The sequence below is a fragment of the Glycine max genome, chromosome 3, assembly GCF_000004515.6.
Source record: "Glycine max cultivar Williams 82 chromosome 3, Glycine_max_v4.0, whole genome shotgun sequence".
Classification (NCBI taxonomy): Eukaryota; Viridiplantae; Streptophyta; class Magnoliopsida; order Fabales; family Fabaceae; genus Glycine; species Glycine max.
This window is the reverse complement of record NC_016090.4, coordinates 25,910,904-25,917,546: the sequence shown is the minus strand read 5'-3', so window position 1 is coordinate 25,917,546 and position 6,643 is coordinate 25,910,904. Positions and strand designations below refer to the sequence as shown.

The following is a 6,643-nucleotide window of genomic DNA, read 5'->3' as shown; positions in this document are numbered from 1 at the left end:
AGGTTGTAACGGTAGAATGTCTCATTCAGCCGCCTCTGCCCTTGGTGATTAGCCTCCTGCTAGCTAGTCACGGACGCATATACCTGTCCATCCGGAGTTCTATCCTTTGCAGGCGATCGGAGATAGACCTCAGAGACGGTGCCTCCTCTGAGGCTGCGGTGGTGCATCGGCAGCTTGCTGCTGGTCCTCCTCGAGCTGTTGCGATGCCTGGCCCTGTGCCTGCCTAGGGATGTAGTATTTTTCTATGAAGGCCCTATTAATAGGTGGCCAAATGACCTTGCTGGGGGTGACGGGCACTCTATAGAACTGGCAAAGGCCCATGATCAGAGTGGGAAACCCCAGGGTCCTATTGGACTACTTTGGGTCCACACAGTGTCTCGTGGGTGCAACACCTATAAACTGATAAATGGCGTCGGAAATGAGCTGAGCCATGTGCACACTAACCTGCGTTCGAATGGCATAAATCAACTGACACTTCGGTAGGGGCAGGTCAGAGTTGTGGTCGCTGGGCAGAATGTTGTTGAGTAGCAACGTCATCCATATCTAGGTGAGGGTGATCATGCTGGTGTGCATGATCCACACCTGTATCCCTGCAGTGGTCTGGGTGAAATCCTGCCCCGATAAGCATAATAGCTGGGCAATGGCCTCCTCATCAAAGCTAGATATTGTCTCCTCCTCTGGCTGTATTCGCACTGTTGGCCCTCCTCCAAGATCAGGGGGTGGCCTAGAAACTGACTGAGTGCGTTTGCATCGAAGGGGACCCACTGGCCCCTCACCCAGGAGTGCACACCCCGAACTCCTTCCTCAGTAGGTCGGGTATTAGTGTAGAAATCCATGACTATCTCTAGATCAAATTTATAGATGTGTGTCACAAGTGGTGCCTAGTGCCTACAGGCTATCTCCTCCTAAAATTCAGGGAACTCATTGTCCCTCAGTTGGACCCATCTTTCTCTGAGGAATGACCACCCCTTGATGGTCTCAAAGCGCTGCTGATGTTTGGCACTCTAGAATTGGTGCTGATCGAAATCTATATTAGCTTGCGGGGCAGCGTTGGACCCTTCTTCGGTGGTGTCCCTCTTTGCGGAAAGCTTTTTCGGGGCTATCTCCAAATGCTGGCCCAAAGAGGAGCTTCACCTAATATGCTCCCATTTCCGGTAGTTCATTTTCCAATGACTTTTGGGGATGCAGATGCATGCAACCTTTGTCTTAAAATGGAGTAAATGCAGGCTTTACATGCAACAATGACATTCTTTCCTATTTTTATGATTTTGATTTGATTATTTTCCTTCTTTGTGGAAAACACAGATTGACTGTCCCTTTTTCAAAAGATGTGATAACTCATGCAACCTCATCCTATCTTTTTGCAAATCTTTTCGGAAGCTCCCTCAGAGAGTATGTTTTGTTTGATTTAGTCATTTGACAATTTTGGAGTGACAGGAATGGAGCCATTTGACGTTCAATCAATCAATTGAAATCCCAGGGTCCGTCCCCCCCCCCCCCCACCCCACTTTCTTTTTTGTTAAAAACATCGATTATTTGGTACAACAACATAAATATAAGGCTTTAGGACCAATCACATGCACCTTTGAAGGATGGCAATGAATTGTTTCACTTTGGTATATGACCAAGTGAAACTTTCTTGATTTATGGTCATAGAGTGATGCCATGGGTTTGTTGATCCCACATAAACTCAATGACATGGGTCGATCTTGAAATAATTTATACAGTGAAGGCTGCCCTTGGATCCAAAAGGAATCCTAAGGAGTCGACATGAGTGACTAACCTCAGATATACCCTATTATCATAATTGTCTTTGGGCATTTTCCATGAGCTCTTGGTCAAATGAGCGTTCTTCTCAGATGTGCAAGTGCGAACCTCATGGGTTTCTCTTATTCTTTTTAGATATATATCCTCTTTTTAACAATCACAAGCGTGTGAGGGTTTCATTCTAGAATCCCAACTTAAAAGTCATTCTTTGATCTACATGGGCTTTATTGGGCTTGTAACGTGGTCAGAGGTAAGAGGGCTATGAAAGAAAGGATTAGAGACTCAAAGAGTGTTTGAGGGTTATATTGAGCAAGAACCTCAAGAATGTTGTTTGTACCTTTTGGGTTGGGCTCTACTCCATTCGTCTTATGCATTAATTTTCCATTTCACTTTTGTGCCTTTCTTGCAGCATTTGGAGATCTTTTGTCTCTCCTTTGTTTATTTATTTTTTTATTTTCTTTTTCATTGTTGCCCAACTTCATGCATGTGGTTTCCATTGCTCTTCTTGCTGGTTTAACAGTGGTTCCCACTCAAGGTCTATATTTTTTTGTCGTTGTTTTTTAGAAAACAACATTTTTTGGCTCGGAGGGGGGGTAGCAAAGGATAAACTAGTGTTTGGGGATGTTGAAACATGGCCATGTGTCATTTCAAATCCTGACTTAGATCCTTTTGTAGTTTGGATTTTGGGACAAAACCTTAAGAACATGCCCCTGATTGTTTTTTCTTTTTTCTTTTTTTATTACCCTAATTTTTGCTTAGGCCACCCTTTCGGGTTTTCAACCTAACGGGTGAGCAATTTTGATCTGCCCCCTAGGTTCGCTTGAGGCTCATGCACAGTGCCTCTCGTTGCCCCAATGTAGGGCTCTGAGGTGTCTATCGTTGTCTTTCGTCATGACCTTGTAGTAAGGAAGAAAATAAAGAAACTATGCAGATTCTCAAAAATGAATTTTTTAGGGACGAGAAACATTTGAAGGATTTTTCAATTGACAGATTAAGTCAAATGACTCTTATTCTTGATAACTCACTTCTCTTAAAAAAGACAAGCTTTCAAGAATGATAAAATGAGGCCATAGGAATGTCTGTATATATATTTTTATTTGAAACACAGTCAATCAAATGCTTTTTCTTCTTTTTTTGTTTTGAACTTTACTCGTTATTTTATGACACCCCGACCAAACGTGCAGAATGAGTAATTTTTTATTGAACAGTCTTGGAAGTCAAAAACTCAGGAGCACAGGTAGCTTGAGCAAACAAACCAACGACCTATATTCACATTCCAGTGGAAGTCAAATAAGCAAAGATGTAATTGTGAGAGGATGAGAGACAAGGATGTCAAATTTATCCATATTATTAGCATTGTAACTGTGATTTACAATAATGGCATAACTTAAGACAAAAATTGATCCATATTTTGTGTGAAAAATACCAGGAGCACTTGGTGTGATTGAATTTGAGAGAGACAAAAACTTTGGGAACTTATTTTTAGCAAAACTTAAGACGGCCATAACTTTTGCTCAGGGTATTAGAATGAATATTATTATATATGCATTTGGGGTAGAAAAAAATTTTCTCATATTGTGGCAACCCGCTTTAGCCGGTTGGGGTCTCCCAAACTTGAAAAATCAGCCGTTTACTAAGTTTTTATTATTTTTTTAGTATTATTGTCTTATTTTTCTAAACTTTGCTTAGGTAGTTTTCATATTTTGACTTTGAATTTTTTTTGAAATTTTTTGTGCTATCTTTTCATGATTTTAGGGTGTTCCTCACAAAATTTCAGCTCATTTGGATATCGATTGACTATAGTTGTAGTTTTAACCTTCCCCTGGTGCTTGTTTGAGAACACATTATTTACTGCATATAGTGCAAGACTAGGGGCAATCTAGGTGATTTACAACCCTTTGATCCTGAAATAGATAGAACCTTTCATAGATTAGTTAGGCATAGTGTGCATCCTGATCATTCTGTGCATTTTGAGCATTGTGAGCATTTTGAGCATTCTAAGTATTTTGTTGCTGGTGATTCTGAATATTCTGATTTTGAGCATTCAACTACTACCTTTCATACTGAGAACATGGCTCAACCTCCACCTCATGAGAGGACTCTTAAGGAGATGGCTGCACCTGATTTTACTTATGAAAGCTTGTGCATTCAATATCCTGATGAGGGTGTTCCATATGTTCTCAAGACTGGACTAATACATTTGCTGCCCAAGTTTCATGGTCTTGTAGGTGAAGATCCTCATAAGCATCTTAAGGAGTTCCATATTGTTTGTTCCACCATGAAGCCCCCTGATGTCCAAGAAGATCATATCTTTCTAAAGGCTTTTCCTCAGTCTCTGGAGGGAGTGGCAAAAGATTGGCTATACTACCTTGCTCCCAGGTCCATTTTCAGTTGGGATGACCTTAAAAGGGTGTTCTTGGAGAAATTCTTCCTTGTATCTAGGACCATTGCCATCAGAAAAGAAATTTCGGGCATCAAGCAACTTAGTGGAGAGAGCTTGTATGAGTACTGGGAAAGATTCAAGAAATTGTGTGCAAGCTGTCCTTACCACCAGATTTCTGAGCAACTCCTTCAATATTTCTATGAGGGACTTAGCAACATGGAGAGAAGTATGATTGATGCTGCCATTGGTGGAGCCCTTGGTGATATGACTCCTGCTGAGGCTAGGAATTTCATTGAGAAGATGGCTTCCAACTCCCAACAATTCAGTGCAAGAAATGATGTTATTGTCCTTAGAGGAGTCCATGAGGTGGCCACGGATTCATCTTCATCTGCTGTGAATAAAAAGCTCGAGGGAAAACATGATGCCTTGGTTAACCTAATAACTCAGCTTGCCATGAATCAAAAATCTGCATCTGCACCTATTGCAAGAGTTTGTGGTCTATGTTCTTCTGTAGATCACCATACAAATCTTTGTCATTCTTTGCAGCAATTTGGAGTCAATGAGCAACCTGAAGCTTATGCTGTAAACATATATAATAAACCCCCTCAGCAGCAAAACCAACAACAGCAGAATAATTATGATCTTTCAAGCAACAAATACAATTCAGGTTGGAGGAATCAATCAAATCTGAGATGGACAAGTCCTCCACAACAACAACAGCCTGTCCCTTCTTTCCAGAATGTTGTTGGTCCAAGCAAGCCATATGTTCCTCCTCCAATGAAGCAACAATAGCAGCAGTCACAACAAAGACAACAAGCAACTGAGGCCCCTCCTCGACCTTCCTTAGAAGAGTTAGTGAGGCAAATGACCATCCAGAATATTCAATTTCAGCAAGAGACAAAAGCCTCCATTAAGAGTCTAACAAATTAGATGGGGCAGATGGCTACTCAGTTGAACCAAGCTCAGTCCCAAAATTCTGACAAATTGCCTTCATAGACTGTGCAGAATCCGAAAAATGTGAGTGTCATCACCTTGAGGTCTGGCAACCAAATTGAAGTGCCTCCACCAGTAGCAGCACCTGCACTTGAACCTGTCAAGCTTCATTCTACACCTGAAAAAGAGGATGAGATAGTTGCACGAAAGAGAAAGCTTCCTAACTAAAATTTTCATGCAAGTGGACCTTCTTCTAGTAATTCTGACTTACCGCAGCCTTTTATCCCTCTTCAATTCCCACCTAGAGCAATTCCAAACAAAAAAAATGGAAGAAGCAGAAAAGGAGATCTTGGAGACCTTCAGAAAAGTAGAGGTGAACATACCTCTGCTAGATGCCATCAAGCAGATTCCAAGATATGCCAAGTTTCTAAAGGAGCTGTGCACCCACAAAAGGAAGCTCAAAGGCAATGAAAGGATTAGCATGGGCAGAAATGTGTCAGCATTGATAGGTAAATTTGTTCCTCACATTCCTGAGAAATGTAAGGACCCAGGTACTTTTTGTATACCTTGCATTATTGGGAACAATAAATTTGAGAATGACATGCTAGATCTAGGAGCATCAGTTAGTGTCATGCCTCTATCCATTTTCAATTCTTTATTTCTTGGACCTTTGCAATCTACAGATATGGTGATTCATTTGGCAAATAGAAGTGTTGCTTACCCCACAGGTTTCATAGAGGATGTGCTGGTTCGGGTTGGTGAACTTATTTTTCCTGTTGATTTTTATGTTCTTAATATGGAAGAGGGATTTTCCCATGGTTCAGTTCCAATTATTTTAGGCAAACCATTTATGAAAACAGCCTGAACCAAGATAGATGTTTATGCTGACACATTGTCTATGGAATTTGGTGTATTGTTGTTCATTTTAGCTTTCTTGATGCCATGAAACATCCATCTGAGGATCACTCTGTTTTTCGTGCTAAGATAATTGATCAGATTGTTGATGATTATATGTTTGATTTTGATTATGTTCTTCATGGTAGGAAACATCCATTTTTATCTTATCTGCATTGATTATAGGAGGTTGAACCAGGTAACCAGAAAAGATCATTTTCCCCTGCCATTCATTGATCAATTGCTTGAGCGCTTGGCAGGTAAGTCTCATTACTATTTTCTTGATGGTTTTTCTGGTTATTTACAAATTCATATTGCTCCTGAGGATCAAGAAAATACCATATTCACCTGTCCTTTTGGCACTATTGCCTATAGGAGGATGCCCTTTGTCCTATGCAATTCCCCTGGTACCTTTCAGCGGTGTATGCTTAGCATTTTCAGTGACTTTTTAGAGAGTTGCATAGAGGTTTTTATGGATGATTTTACTGTTTATGGATCCTCTTTTGATACATGTTTGGATAGTGTGGATAGAGTTCTTAGTAGATGCATTGAAACTAACCTTGTGCTGAATTTTGAAAAATGTCACTTCATGATAGAACAAGGTATAGTCTTAGGGCATATCATTTCTAGTAGGGGCATAGAGGTAGACCCTACAAAAATAGCTGT

At 40.7% G+C, this 6,643-nt stretch overlaps 1 non-coding gene across 1 annotated transcript; it reads right to left on the bottom strand.

Moving 5' to 3' along the window:
• Positions 1 to 4,216: 4,216 nt before the first annotated feature.
• LOC113001296 (small nucleolar RNA R71) lies at positions 4,217 to 4,323 on the bottom strand. The gene has a single exon (XR_003266615.1). It is a non-coding gene; the product is annotated as a small nucleolar RNA R71 (small nucleolar RNA).
• Positions 4,324 to 6,643: the final 2,320 nt, after the last annotated feature.